The sequence below is a fragment of the Sciurus vulgaris genome (genome assembly GCF_902686455.1).
Source record: "Sciurus vulgaris genome assembly, chromosome: 11".
NCBI classification, from domain to species: Eukaryota; Metazoa; Chordata; class Mammalia; order Rodentia; family Sciuridae; genus Sciurus; species Sciurus vulgaris.
Genome location: NC_136472.1, coordinates 40,362,996 through 40,379,368, shown reverse-complemented (window position 1 = coordinate 40,379,368; position 16,373 = coordinate 40,362,996). Strand labels below are relative to the sequence as shown.

Sequence of the window (16,373 nt, the reverse complement as noted above, 5' to 3'; positions counted from 1 at the left end):
TCAGATGAAATAATGCATATGCTCAGGGTCTGGTACGTAACAGGTGTTCAATAAATTTTTGCTGAATGATTGGGAGCATAAATGAATGAGTGTGGAATTGTTTTCTACTGTGCTCTGTTTTATTTGCCACCTGTTTAAAAAAATTATAAGGAAACAGGTTCCTCTGGAGTAATATCTCCAATAGATTGCCTGGATTACAGAATTCATTGTGTTTCTTATGTATCGTCAGAAACTAAAATGCTAGAGCAGCCGGGTGGGAGTAGAGAGAGACATACAAATCAAGGTTTTAACGTGAGGGAAAAGGGATTTTCGCAAACCACCAAAGTGCTACTTCTCTTGGAAGAAGTGCACCCTGGATTTTTTCCAGCTGAATTCTGCAACAAAACCCACGGAAAATGAACATTAATCTTTTATGAACTAAGCCCCCAAACGAACAGGCTTTGAGCTCAACCCTAATTAGGTTGCATCTCAATACAGAGAATCCTTAACGAAAAAGGACACAGAACAACACGGGCCAGCTCTCTGCTGGGACTGACTCAGAGCTGAAGGGGCCGCCCTGGCCACACTCAACTGCTCTGGTGCATTAGGGGCTCCCGACTTTACCTGGAGAATGCACGGTATCTTGGATGGAAAGTAAATGGAGTTTTCTTTAACTGAAATTCTTGGCCACCTTGCTACCTCCACGGCCATCTGGGGGTCTGTGGATAAATGAGAAGAGAAAAGGCAACAAGCAGGACTCCAGGAGTGAGTTTCAGCAAGTCAAGGTCTCTTTTCCTTTGTGCTCAATGGAGCAGCCAACTTTGGTTGTGCACAGACAACAGATAATCCACATAAGGCGTTATGCGCACAGTGAAGGTACGGGAGACCTGGATTCAGATCCCAACTCAGCCACTTATTTTTAGTCCTGTGACCTGAGACAAATGACCTACCATCTCTGGGTCATCATTTCCTTACCTATAAAGTGGGGATAGCATGCAGCCCGATTGGAAGGGTTAAGTGAAATGAACTAAGTAGCTCTCAGATGGTTCATTGCTGATAGAGACCTTATTTCTCCAACCACAGCCTTCTCAACCCCATTCTATAACATGACCTCTGCATCTCTCATTCAATCCATTTTGATGAATTCCATTTTGCAGTTGAAACTCAGAAAGGTAAAGTCATTTGTCCAAGGTAGCAGAGCAAGAGAGGAATGAAGCTAGGATCTCACTTCAAGTCCATCTAACTCCCATCTTGTGCTGACCATAGGATTGTGGGTCAGTGGGGCTGATGACCAAGACAGAGCGAACTTCTGGTGTGACATCTCAGACTTACAGACTTCTGGATCCCAGGACCCCAGGACCCATATGCATGCTCTCGGGTCACTGCAAGAAGCCCTGTGTAGAGATGACTCAGGATGGACACTGTGCTCTTTAGGTGGAGACTATGGTGTGTGTGTGGGGGGGTCCCTTCCCACAGCTTCTCAAGTGAAGCCCCAGATGGGGCCTCCAATGAGATCACCCCATCATCCTGCCTTCCAGTTCAACATTTGCAACCAAGATGCTGGTCAACAATATTTCAGATTCACTTCTCCAGCCACCAACCCAGGAAAAGTAACTATGCTGTGCCTGGAGGACTGGTCCAGGAGGGTCCATGACTGACTACTCATGCCTCTGACATAAACTCACATGATCTAATCTTGTCTGTACTGGTTCTGTCTTTACTCGGGGGCCTCCTCCCAACACATTCAATTTCCCCATGTTCAAAATCAGGGTGGCCCTTGATCCCCAAGGACCAATTACACTAGCATCCTCCCCCAGCTTCCTCGCGGGCTGCCTTCCCGCCATCCTTCCTCCTAGCTTCACTCCAATGGACACTGACATCTCCTGCATTCTCTGATGCCATTATTTGGCTTATAATAAATTCCTTCCCCTAAAACCTGCTGTCCCAGACTCTAGCCCAGCATTTCCCTGCTGCCCGAGAATGCCTTATCCTATTACCATAATTAACTGGTACCATGCTCGAAAGCTGAGCCAGAATCAGAACTCTTGGGTGAAGAAGATTTGCCAAGGGTTACAATGCATGAGAATTGGAGTGGATAGAACTTGGCACTTGAAACCTCCTCCCTCCACATAGAACTTTATTCTAGAAACTCATTAACTCTGAGCAGTCCTGTCACATTGCCGGGGGAACCTGGTGTCCGGGAAATCCATTTAGATTCTGTGAATGCGGCTCTTCTCAACTGTCAGTTCCTGAATGTTGCCTTCTGATCTTCTTATTGTCAAAATGTGTTACTTCATCTAATACCACGATTATTTGTTATAATATATTGAAACAGTATTATCATTAGGTAATATTTATTGTGCACCGATTACATGCCCAACCCTGTGCCTAATATTTTACACATGACATTTCATGTAATGCTCACACACATCTCTGAGGGGCTAGTACAGCTCTTCATATCTCCTGGACATGGACCATAAGCTCAGAGCATTAGGGATCCCGGGTGCTTCTCACCAGGATCTTAAACATCAATGTTTGAGAACCTCTGGCCGAAGCACTGTAGGGATCTAGAAAAGGAGAGAGGATATTCGGTCAGAAGAATCAGGTGACAACTAAACTGGTTCTTGCAGAATGGGCTGCAGGAGAACAAGAGGAAATAAGGAAGAAAAACCTTCCAGACAGAGGGAACAGCTTGAGAGAAGGCACAGAGACGGAAAAGAATAGAATGTAGAGACCAGCGTGCTAGGCGTAGAGGGGTCCTTGAAACGCTTTTTGAATTGGATTCTGCTGAATTGCTAGCTTGGCCACAGTGAAGGGATCTCATAAGATCACATGCAATCTAGAAGCAGCTGCATGGAGGGGAGGGGAGGGCCAAAAGCCCTGCTCTGTGGGCTTGCCAGCCACTTTTCTAATTTTCTCAACAACCCAGTGAATTAGCTTCCGATGGTCCCTATTTTACAGATAAGAACAGTCTCAGGTTACTCACCTAAGAAAGGTCTAAAGATGAGAAAGTGAGGGGATCTGTATTCAGACCTGGCTGGGTCTGGCTGCTCAGCCCCTGGTCCACCCTCCAGGCCATGCTGAGGAGGCCCAGCCTCCCCCTTTAGCCTCCCTGGGCTCCTTTTGGGACTGATGCTGCATTTGGCAGTCCAGACTTGATATCTATAAGAAGCTATGGTTTTCCACTCTCTTGGCATTTTGTGCATGAGATGCAGCAATGCCAAGATTCCTGATGCCCCTCGAGAGAGAAGGCTATGAAATGCCTTTGGGCAGGTGAGGAAGCACCCAGGTATGAGGCACAGCTGAAATCAGCAGGGAAGGCTGTGCCGCTCCAAGCAAAGCCCCAGATGGAGCCTCCAATGAGATCACCCCCATCATCCCTGGCTGCCAATTCGACATCTGCGCCCGACATATTGGCCTGTGAATATTTCAGATCCACACCCCCAAATCCAGATGTGTTTGTGTCATGAACTCTCTATACTCTGCTAGAAATTACTGAGGTCTGAAAAAGGAAATTAAGTATTCACTCAGGCACACACGGACCAGTGACCTGAAATATTCTGTGCATGTCCAAGGTTTGGGGTGCTCTCATTTAGAGACTCTGAGTACCAGCTTCCACCCTTCTTCTGGCCACCTTGTCCTCACCAGAGGTCATGTGTAAAGACATTGATGTATGCTTTCATCTAGTGCTAGTTGAATGTGGAAGTCATGATTTGCAGAGTGGCTTTTATGTGTAAGAAAATCATTTGGAATATGAATCCAGTTTTCAAGCACTCCCCTTCCAATAACAGAGAAACCACAGACTGAGTAAACTAAGGCACACTGCAGCCCAGTCCTGGCAACACAGAGGGCCCCCTGGGGAACTTTGAAAACACCAGTAACTCAGTATTTGTTGGAACATCTGGATGTGAGGCCCCAGCATCTGTATTTTTTTAAATCACCCATTGGATTCTAATCCCCAGATAGCATTGAAAACCTCTACTCCTAGGTCATAAAGTAATTAAAAATCAAGATGGAAAGTAGGGTAGGGAGTTACAGAGGTATGGGGAGAGGTACCTCAAACAGTGCCGTGTAAACTCTCCATTCTCTTACTGATCAATGTGTAATTGTGCACAAGTCATTTAATCTAAGGAGCTTGTTTCCTCATCTGTCAATGGGGGTAATGGTAGCTGATTGGGCTACAAGGAAGAATCAGTGAAAAAATGTTGGGCTGGGTGCTGTGGCAATCTTGTAATCCCAACAACTCAGGAGGTTGAGGCAGGAAGATTGTAAATTCGAGACCAGTCTCTGCAACTTAGCAAGACCCTGTCTCAAAATGAAAAGGACTGGAAATGTAGCTCAGTGCTAGAATGCCCCTTGGGATCAACCCTAGTACTGCACACCTGCGCACACACACACATACACACACAAACACACAAAGTTGGTATCCATGTTTACTGCAGCAACTATTCACAACAATTAAGGTATGGAATCAGCCTAGGTGCCAGTCAACAGATAAATGGATAAAGAAAATATGGTGTAAATACATGATGGAATATTATTCAGCCATAAAGAAGAGCAAAATCATGTGATTTGCAGGAGAATGGATGGAACTGGAAGTTATCATGTTAAGTGAAATCAGCCATACACAAAAGACAGGTATCTCTTGTTCTATCTCATATGTGGAAGCTAGGAAAAGGAAAAATGACCACCTGAAAGTGCAAAGAGGACTATTAGAGAAGGGGAGGGAACTGGGGGAGATAAGAAAGAGTAAGGGAGGGTAGTAAAGAGGTTTAATAGGATTAGAGCACAAGATATGCATACATGGAAATAGCACAGTAAAACCCATTAATTTGCATGATTGATATGCATTATTATTGATAATAATATAATAATAATAAACAGCTGAAAAATATTGATAAAGTATTGCAGTGGTCAATTTGAATTGTCAATTTGATTGGACTAAGAGATGCTGATGATTAAGAATAGTGCCTGGCACATAGTAGGCATTCAACACACAGTAACCATTATGTTTACATTTCAACACACACAGAAAGAAAAGATGGCTGAAATGTAGATCAATATTTTAACACTGGTTGCTGATGATCTTCTTTTTCTCTTTCTTCAATTATTATATGCTTGGCAATGACTTTTTAAATTTTTGGTACTGGGGATTCAATCCAGGAGTGCTTAACTACTGAGTCACATTCCCAGTCCTTTTCATATTATTTTTAGAGACAGGGTCTCTCTAAGTTGCTTAGGCCCTCACTAAGTTGCTGAGGCTGGCTTTGAGCCTGCAATCCTCCTGCCTCTGCCTCCTGAGCCGCTGGGGTTATAAGCATGTGCACTGTGCCTGGCTGAACTTTTTATTTCTAATAAAGGTAATGCAAATTATTCTTTATGGAAATGGTAATGACAAAATATGAGGGACAAAATTGGGGTACAAAATAAAACACAACATTAAGGCCAGGGTCTCCTCTAGCCTTTCCTACCCTTCCTTCCGTTTTGTTCTTGGATTTATTTTGCAGTGAGAAGGTATGCATTTTTAAACAGGAAGAATGTGCCTTGGTCATCTTGGGTTCTGTGCCTCTGATCCTCTCGATTCTTCATATTTCGATCCTGAGACTCCTGATGCAAAATGGTTCCCTAAGCCTCCTTTGCCCCACCGAGCCTGCCCAGGCACCCTTCCCAAGTTAGGTCAGAGTGCCCAGAGGTGGGACAGTCTGGGTAACCACTGTGCATGGTGCCAGCATCTCAAGGAACCTTGGAAGACACCTCACCCTGCAGTGTCCTCCAGAGCCCTTATAGTAGCCCAAGAGGTGACAATGCCCTGTCAGTGTGGGTGGGGACAGCAACCCTTGGGCACAAGGTAGCACAACCAGTCGGTTGAGGATCCCTCCACTGTATCCAGGCAGGGGTGGGGGCTGCTGCCACCCCAATGGTTCTGTCCTCAACCCAGGTGCTCCCCGGTACACACAGCCTGGGTGACTACCTGGGTGACTGGGAGCGGGATCTTCAGTGACACTGTCGTAGAACAGCTGAGAGGCTCCAGGGAGGTAGAAGTTCCTTCTTCATTTATTCACTGTTCACTCCATCACTCAATAAGCACTAATGGACACGCGAGACCGAAGGTAGGAACTTTGTGCCAGGGTTCCCGCCCTCGTCAAGCACTGCAGAGCCAGGTGGGAAGACAGGTCAAAAAGACCCAGTCATGGCGCCTGAGAGGCTCAGGGCGGGAAGCATGTCCACTTGCAGTGTGAAAAGTGCCTTGGTGGGGAAACTCTAGGAGCCATTAAAAACGGTTCACTTTTTACAAGCTCCATGTAAATGTACTATCGAAGGACATTTAGTATTGTTCCTGTAAATAAAAAACTAATGACACTTGCCTCTCATAAACAAAAGCTAATTATAAAGAGAAATCAAAGTCCTGAGCTATTACATTCTACCTAGATTAGAGTGGGCGGAGCCGGAAGCCTGCTTTCTCTTTGTTCAAAAGGGAGGTCAGAGGGTGCTAAAGGCAAATGGAGATTTGCTTCCGGATCATCAATGTCTTAAAGGAGAATTAGGAAGGGAATTCGTTTTTCACATATTATTCGAGGTTCCTCAAAGTCTACCTGCCGGGTGCCCTTAAAACATTCTTTTGTGCCACTAGAAGTGTGTGACTCACGTTCTAGAAAGCAGTCCCAGAGAAGGGCCCTCTATGGGAGGATGGCCACATTTCTGGAGACAGACAGGAAAACCTGAGGAAGAACAAAGGGAAGCCCCAGTGGGTCCCCGCAAACTCACCGGAATTCACCATGCACATCAAGCAACGTCTCCAGGCAGTGACCGGTGAAAGCCACAGAGGGAAGAACCTAGAAGCTATCTCTGAGAGAAGCTGAAATCCCAGGAGAAGTCGCTGTGGGCTATGCTCACCACTCCCTAATTGACTGTGATAAATACTGCTCCTAACACCCCCACAAACTAAGCTTTTATCTTATCACAATTTGATAAATATTATGATAAGCTGTGGTTTTCATTACTGCAGAAGTACAAATGCTAACTTTTTCATTTATGAAAGGGGTGGCCAGAAAATTGCAGTGATGTGAACTTGAAAGCAATTATATACTTGTTATTTGGCGGTTTGGCCAGATGTCAAGGGAGTTTATAGCCAAACCACTACTTTGGTGGTGTTTTGTCCCCCAAAGTAATCCAAAAATTAATGTACCAGAAGGAAATAATATGTTTGTATAGTACGTTGTAAAAGCCAAGGCTTGCTTTTAGAGGGAATACCATGGGAATTCCTTTATCAATAAGGAGAAATGGTGTAATTTTTGACTTGAGTTAATATCTTTCTTTGGTTAATTATACTTCCATTTGGTGGCAGGGAGGAGGTACCGGGGCACTTAACCACCAAGCCACAACACCAGCCTCTTTTATGTTTTATTTTGAGATGGGGGTCTCCCTAAGTTGCTGAGGCTAAGTTGCCATCCTCCTGCCTCAGGCTCCTGAGTCACTGGGATTATAGGTGTGCACCACCATTCCATTTATGGTACTTCTAAAATGATAGAAAAGTTAGAAAAATTTGGGAAAATACTCTGTGTGTGTGTGTGTGTGTGTGTGTGTGTGTGTGTGTGTGTGTGTAGATGATAGATAAAAGATGGATAGATGATCATAACAGAATTAATCTTCTGCCATCAACAAGAATAATTGCTTCAAAACTCAGTTTCAGAAAAAGTAAAGTAAGAATTTCTCTCTCCTTTCTCCACAGCAGGTTTCTGTTATGTGGTTACATGAAACCTCTGGGAGACAGGAAAGACTTTTGCCTGTTCAAGTGCACTTTGATGCAGCTGCTAAGTCCAGGGGAGAAGAATTTACTGGGCAGTTCTGGAAATGGCCCAGGTAATAGTCGTTTCTAGAACACAGGGGAATCCTACTACTTTGGACAGGGTTTTTCTTACTTTTATAAATGGCTTCTTGAACAAGGCCCCCAGAGGCTGGTGAGATTTTAACTGAAGCCAAGTGGCTTAGTTTGCTTTTCTCACATAGGATTTGGTAACCTGTCCACAACCTGTCAGCTGCATTTGCTATGTTGAGCTCATTTACTATGTTGAGCTATGTTGGTTTGTATATTTTAGAAGTCTGACAACTTATTTCAAAACAAGAACAGCCAATGTATGCACAAAGTTGTATGCATAAGATGTGCATTCCTGTGTTTTTTCTTAATAATAAAGGCTGGAAACAACTCAAGCCTAAGAGATCAATTTCATATTCTGCTGCTGTTGGAAAGATGGGTCTTTATGCAGTAACACTGAAAGGTGTTCAGAATAGGAGGTAGCAAAGAGACCACCAGTCTCTGGCTTGATGGAGTTTACCAAGAGTTAATTAATCCAAGCAAGTCTCAGCTCATTCAAAAGCCTATATCTTGGAGCATCTTGGATCCTTTGGAATGCTCTGGATATTTGAATAACACTGTCATTAATTATGTACTATGTCCCAAATATAGTGCTAACCTATGCATATCATCTTTTGACTTCACAAAACTTTGATAATAGAGATGATTATTCCCATTTCACAGATGAAGAAACTGAGACCAAGGGTGCTTAAGTAACTTGCCTAAGATTACACATTACACAAATGCCTGCCTCCATTTTCTAATTCCTAGATTATTTCATGGAGGGCTTTAAGTCCTATCTACCTAATGATTGGAAAGCTAATGTCCCCCTGAAAATCTTCAGTGTACCCAAGGACTTCGTTATTCACCTTCAGTATCTGACCCATCAGTAATTTTTCCCCTTGGTTTGTACAATTTGCTAGAGCATCAAGAAGCATGCACTTCATTGTTCTCTGACATTTAGATATTACAAGCTTTGGATAGTTTTTAACCAAGGCAGCAAAATCCTTTCACAAATGAGTTCACTTCAGGAGGAAAAAAAAAAAAAATCTGTTGGCAAAGAATAAACTACAGCTTGTCAAAGGCATGCATGTTATTATTATTATTCTTTTTTTTCTGCTAAATTCATGTTTTCCCTTGTCAACCAATAGACGTGCACAAAGATTTTGGTAATACTCATTTTGGTGATTCACTAGTGATATTATTATGATATAATATTCTCTTAGCAATAAGAAATAATTTACAGATCCTGGGGATGAGTTTTTAATGATGGTGCTTATAGGATGTTGACTCATGCAAATTTTTTTCTGGACTACATTATTAAATCTTTTTAATAAAGTAAAATTAAAGTATCATGCAGTAAGCACTTTGGGGATCTCTGGAAGTCCTATGGCTCCTGCTCCATTTGTTATGGTCTGGTGAGTGGGGAGCTGACTTGAGCTCCAAGGGTGGACTCTGAGCAGTGCTAGACAACTCCTCTGGTTTAGGAATCAAGAACCTAGGTCCAGCCTAATTAGAATATGGCATGTCCCTGGCCACAGCAACAGGTTCTAGGATAAACAAGCAATCTCATTTAAACCAACGAGATATGTAGGGAAGTTGAGGGGGGCTTCTTGGGAAAGTTCCCTTGCTCTTAAGGGAGAAGCACCAGAAGAGCCATTTTTCTGTCTCTGGGCATATCCTGCCTGGGACGCAAGCCCTGGAATGACTGGTTTCTCCACAAGACAAGAGAACCTCCAAAAGAAGCTGGGATGACCAATCTAAACCGACTTAGAGCTTACTCAACTGGTGGATGTTGTTAGACGTGTCAACATATTTTCTTATTGCGTGAGTATTTTAAGTTTCTGTCCCTATAGCTGAAGTGTTCTAATCAATACTGGTCACACCCATTCCCTAGACAAAATTCTCTCTTCAGCACAATGCCATCACAAAAGGCTTCCACAAGTACTTTTACTTTAGAGATAAGACTATCATCAACCATTCAACGCCAGGATAAGAAACTAATACCCAAATCCAAAGGGTAGATGATTTAAACCTACCAAGAAACATAATACTATTTGGGTCTCCATCTCTCTTGCTTCCCCCATGAGAATGTCTAACTAATAGCCACCAAATAGGACAGCTTAAGTGTTAGCGATCCCTCAGAAGACTATGCACATTGGACGCTGTTGATACAGCTGAACCTAAATTGAGGTCAAAAGTCATGCAACCTACTATACTATCCTGGGCCTATTGATGGAAAAAGAACATTCTGTTAGTGCAACTTTTTTTCAGGGGCAAACATAAGTCAGTTTTGTTTTTGCAGATGTTGATAGAGTAATCAGCACTAAAGGCATTGCCTTTTATTTGGCAATTTATACATAGACAGGTAGAATCCACGTCCCCAGGTCTTATGCAGACCAGGGTGGCCATGTGGCTAAATTCTTATCAACGGGATGTGAGGAGAAGTGATAACAGGCAAATTTCCGATCAGGTCATGAAAAGGAAACTGCTAAAATCTTAATAATTGCTAAATCTGAATGATACGTTTATGAGGATTCTCTTTTCTACCTTTGGTGTTTTTTAATTTTTTCAAAATTATTTTTTAAAAAAGAAGTTTGCTTGTTTTCTACTTCTTTCTCCTTCCCTGCATCTGGAATAAGATTTGGTGCTGAGCTCATTTTGATCATGTGACCCAGGAAGACTGTAGGGGATGGTAAAGTACCCAGAAAGAAGGCACCAGGGTCCTTGGAACATCTTGATGTCAGAGTCACCTCCATGGACCACCAATGGGCTTGGAATTACGTGGGAAAGACACAGGTTTTTCTACTTTTTAAAGACACTGTTATTTTATAGCTGAAAGACAAATATCCTAACCAATCACCAAATTTCTCCAAGCCTCACAAGTCTAGGAATACAGAAAGAATCACATTGTGAATAATCTCCAAATGACTCTTGCCTTCGCTTGCTATCATAGAATCATGGACAACAATATTGCCAAGATTCCCCAGAAGCATCATGTGTGTGTACAAACAAGAAGGGTCAGCTCTCCTATTAGTAACCAATGGTATCTTTCTGGTATTTCTCCCTACATTCCTGCTTTTGTCATTTGCAACAACTTAGAGGAGACAAAGTTATTTGCAGCTCATAGTTTCAGAGGTCTCAGTCCATAGACAGCTGACTCCATTGCTCTGGGCCTAAGGTGAGGCAGCGCATTATGGGGGAATGGACCACAGGGGGAGAGCTGCTCATTTCATAGTGAGGTCAGGAAATAGTGGGAAAAGGGCCACAGGAAGATGTACCCTTCCAGGGCAAACCTCGGTGACCCACCTCCTCCAGCCTACAGTTATTGCCCAGTCAGTTCTTTCAAACTAGGATGGACCTAGGTTATAGTTCTTATAATCTAATCATTTCACCTCAGAGTATTCCTGCATTAACAGTCTTTGGGGGACAGCTCGTATCCAAGCCAAATGGTCCCTGTTCCCAACTTCTTCCACTAGATACTGCTCCTTCCACGTAAGCCATTAGTTGAGGACAGACCAAAATCACAGGTTCTTTGCAACTTAGGAGGGAAAGCTCTGTTTTAGGTGTTAAATTCTATTAGGGGTCCCTCCTAATAGGGACTGTACCCTAATGCAACCCAGAACACCTGCTTCTCGCTCTGCTCTTCACCTTGGTTCCAAGGCATGTATTCCATGGAGGACAAAAGCAGTTCAGAGATTCCTAGGCTCTTTTATTGCATATTGCCTCTGATGACCAGGGCCTTGCCACTGGCTCAAGTTCATCTGTCTCATTTCTTCTTCCCCAGGGTGCTTCTCTCCCAGGACACCATTTGGTTTTAGTTTCTCTTGTAAAGATGTCTCCAGGAGAGCCCACCCCACTGGTTTAACAGGAATACCCTCAAAACCCTGCTATAAAAGCAACACCTTCAACTTTCTGCATGGTGATTTTGGGGATGAAAGGGGAATGTGTGCAGGAAGGTCCAGCTGTCACTTGGAGGTCAGTGACTGGTTTCAGTGGCTGCATTCTGAATGGTACATTCCTTTAAGCAGAGGAGGATGGGAACATGTTGGTCCCCAGGGTTGGGAAACATGCTGAAATATTTCCCCCACAGCATGCCAGGGTTTCACTGCTAAGAAAGTTGCCAGGCTAAGCTTTGGCACAGATAGCCCAGCAGACAGAATTGCTCCTTTTTGGAGCTGAGGAGTTCACACCCACTCGGAGGCTGACTTGGGCACGTGCCTCCCCCAGCTGGGCCCTTTGGAGGAATCACAGCTTCCAGAACTAGCTACTGAGAGGTACAAGGATCTCAGAGACACAGAGATGCTGTCCTGGAAACAATGCAAATCCCTGTCAAAGGCAGTCCTTCTTTAAGAGAGAAAATGAAACTCTCAAACCTCCAAGCTCTCATGGAAGAAGCATTTGAAGCCAGAAACGGCAGGACTGTCCAGCAGGAAGAATCTTTCCAATTCATATGCCTGAAATTTGGCCACAAAAATATGAACACTCTGCTAAACAATAGAGGCACAAGGGTTTCCTGGTCAGAAAGAATGATGCAAAGAGCAAAGCGAAGGCTGGCAAAAGCAAATGCTTTGTCCCCTGGGCGTAATAGATCTCCTGAGACATTCAATTCTAAAGAAAGCTTAATTAAATTTAATGGACAAACCTCTCGGTGCTAGGAAGCATTTTAATGTGGTATTTCGGTTCTGGGTGGACCAAAATCAGTCTTCCTTGCCTCACTGAGCGCTCTCTCTCTCTCTCTCTCTCTCTCTCTTTCCTCCCTCTCTCTCTCAGAAATGAAACAAACTTCCTGATTAGTGCCATATCTCATGGTTGCCCCATATGCCCCTATTTGCTGATAACCTGTTCAGGACACCTAAGTGGGCTTCTCACTGAATCTGTAAGACACTGTCCCACCTAAGTCAAAAGGGAGCTACCCACGTTAAGGAGAGCAGCATTGTGACCATCTTGGTACCTCGAGGGTCTAGCCCAGGGTCCTGTGAAAGGGATATTTGATGAATAAATGAAGAGAAGAAAGAAAGTAGTGGAGGAAGGAAAGAATAAACATAGAAAAACAAATTCATTAACTAAGAAGAGGTGAAGCTAGAGAAAGTGTGAGAGACATAGCCCCGTGAGAGGGCAGGAAGGTGGGGAGGGTGTGTTTATTTAGAAGACAGCACTAATGGAACATTTGATCTGATGACTCTTCTTCCTGTCCCTTCCTCCCTCCTCCCCACTTCCCATGCCACCCTTGTGATTCAGGAAAAATTGACCCCATTCCTTCATTGGCTGGGGTTAATTCCATTCTCTTGCCTCATTCAGGAATGAACATATGATCTAACCAGGTCAACAGAATGCAAAGATGGAGTGCTAGGGATTTGGGGGCAGACTCTTGTTCTGGAAGAAGCCCCCAGAGGTGACTCTTTTCTTTTGAGGTCAAAAAAGATTGCTTTCATCCTATGACTGGCCTGAGGATGAGGCCAACACATGGAGGAGAGTAGACTTAAAAGAATCACAGGATATCCTTGATGGGATTCCCCTGTAAGCCCAGTTGATTCCTGACCTCTAGTTAAGGGACTCAATCATCAGCCTTATTTTTCTGAGCCATTAGAGTTGGGTTTTCTGTTACCTGAGCTGAAAGGACCCTAACTGGCTTACCCTCAGTGATGATTTCTCTTTGTTCCACAGCCAAGGAAACACCTGTTCTTCACCCACTGGAAGTTGGATGGGGAGGAAATCAGAAATCACAAGTATATTAGTGGGCACCAGCCACTCCCACCCTGAACCCACCATCTACTCCTGCCAGATCCTGTGATGGACTTTTATCTGCCCCACTTGACTCTTCTTACATCGATACTCATAGTGGCAACTTTTTAAAAAGACCTATGCCTTGCCCTGCTTCTGACTGACTGTGTGACCTTGAATAAGACAGACTCCTTATCCTCAATCTGCTAAAAAGAAGCATAAAAAAGACTATCTCAAATATTTGTCACAGAACTTCTGGGAAGATAAAATGAAGATTAAACCCAAAAGGCTACAAATAGAACAAATTCAAATAACATCTTTATGTGATCTGATTTTCATATCCTTCCATTTCCCTATTTTGCCCACCAGACAGTGCTAATAACTGATAACTTAAGCATACATTTAACTTCATCACACAGTAATGACTCCAATTCAAACTTTACAGCTCTTATTTCTACCTGTCTACCTCCAAAATGGATTTAGGGTAACTGAAAATAAAAGACCAAAGATTATTCACAGCCAGGCATGGTGGCACACACCTGTAATCCCAGTGACATGGTTGGCTGACACAGGAGGATTGCAAGTTCAAGCCAGCCTCAGCAACTTAGTAAGACTCAAAATTTAAAAAATAAAATTGAATAAATAAAAAAGACCCAATGCCATAGAACAATAAAATAACAGTCAAGTAAAGAAGGTGGGAAATTTGATACCAGAAAACCCAAATCAAAAGGTACTGTGACTGAATGAAAAAAAAAAAATTTAGTTCTGAGTTTCCTGACAGCCAAAGCAAAAATGGGAATGTATTTTTAAAACCAGTATCATGCAAATCTTCATGCCAGATACTGTGAAAGTTACAGAAATAAATGAGACATGTCTCCCGACCTTCACGAAAAATTAAGAAAAAAATCTAATAGTAATAATTATAACAAGCATATCAGGTTCAATACAAGTATTATTAGTTACTATTTTGAGAAAATCTGTGGGATTGGTGAAGGAAGAGATCAGTCCTAGCTTTGAAAAGTTTCAATGAAAGAACAGATATTTGAACTAGACCTTAGGTGGGAGTGGAATTTGGTAACTCGGATGGCTTGAGCAAGAATAGAGCATATTAAGAAGGCATGAGTAATGTCGTTGGCCTGCCTTGTACTAAGGTGTGGTACATGCGTGCATTGCCCGTGTGAAAGTGTGCCGTTTTGAATTAGGCAGGGTGGGCGTGAGGTTTGCAAGGCAGATTGGGGTCAGTCACAATAGTTCTTGAATGCCATGCTCAGGACTTCAAACTCTATTCCGGAGGAAATAAGGGAAAGTCACTGAGCACTCTTCAATAGAAAAGTGATATGATCATAGTTGTTCACCAAATAATACATTTTTGGTGGTGTTTTCCCCCCAGGGATAAAAATTGAAAGTGTGGTTCTGCTGTGAGCTAATCCATTTCCATCAGAAACTTCCCCTTCTCCTGTGCCATTCTGTGTTCACTTGACAATTTTTCATTACATTGATTCTAAGTCAGTTATTCCCAGAGAAAAGACAGAAATTCATCATCTTTCCCTTTATGATTTTCTCCTCTGTCATCAAACACATCAGCAGGCATGAGTTTTATCATAATTCAATTCCCGCCTTCCACCCACCTTAATTACATGCATTTCCACTTGATAATAATTCACTGGAGGATTCAAGAAGATTGGGAAGTTAAACTTCTTTTTGACTTGGCAAATCTTTTGGGAGAGTTCTACAGTGCTGCACAGGACAGGAAGTTGCCTTGCACTGCCTCTCTAGGAGCCTGAGATATGCTTTGTGTCCATAAAGGGTCAGGATTTCTTCACTGGGTGTCATCGTGTAATTCAGCATTGGAGGAGACCTCAGGAAACAGCCCTTAGGATACAGTGAAGGTAAGAAGCACCAAGAAGTTTCTTCCCCTTGTCCAAGACAGTAACCTCCATACCAATCATTGCCAACAAGGAATGAGCAAGTTGGAATTTGCTGGTCATTCAGGATCAGAATCCTATGGTAAACCTTAAGTACCCTCTTTTCCCAGGAATACTCCCCACCACTCTTTAACCAAATGCACCACTGGAACAGCCATCTAATCTGAAGTTAGAGATGTTGCCAGGCAAGGTGGGGCATGACTGTTTTCTCAGCTACTTGGGAGGATCACAAGCTCAAGGCCAGTGTGGGCAACTTGCAAGGCCGTGTCTCAATATAAAAAATCACAAGAGCTAGGCATGTAACTTAGTACTGGGTTCAAGCCTCAGTACCACTAAATAAATAAGTAAATAAATATGAAAGTTAGTGGTCTCTGACTCCTCTAGGCTGAGTTAGAAACCCACCTCTCTTCTGCGTTCTCATGCTATTTGGGCATTTCCCTATTATACCACCCACATACTATTATATCTAACATTTGGGTATTTAATGAACATCATGTTTCATTCAGTCTTCCTAATGCTCCTATGAGATAGACAATCTTATTATGCCCATTTTAATGAGCAAGAAGGTGAAGTCAAGCATGGTTAAGTGACTTTTCCAAAGTCACACAGTCAGTAAGCATTGGAAGTAGTTTGATCTCTCCGGGTCTGACTCTCTGCCTTGCTCTTGAGTTCTTTGCCATAATGCTACAGTTACATCTCTGTGTCTACTGCCCTTCTGCTTCTTATCTGACTTCAGCCAGGAAAGCACAGGTTCCCCCCTGTGTTGGTTTTATCTGTTCTCATATCCCTATTGCCCACATAGCACAAAGTAAACAGCAGGTGTTCAACCAGCCAAAGGTAGCTATGTGGATGAACACATGAGAAAATCAAGGAGTAACTTCCTGCCAGGATTT

At 43.1% G+C, this 16,373-nt stretch overlaps 1 long non-coding RNA gene across 1 annotated transcript; it reads right to left on the bottom strand.

Moving 5' to 3' along the window:
• Window positions 1-501: 501 nt before the first annotated feature.
• LOC306639483 lies at window positions 502-15,685 on the bottom strand. Its single transcript, XR_013757666.1, has 3 exons — window positions 15,184-15,685; window positions 13,469-13,524; window positions 502-698 (listed from the first exon to the last, which is right to left on the bottom strand). It is a non-coding gene; the product is annotated as an uncharacterized lncRNA (long non-coding RNA).
• Between the last annotated feature and the right edge of the window lie 688 nt (window positions 15,686-16,373).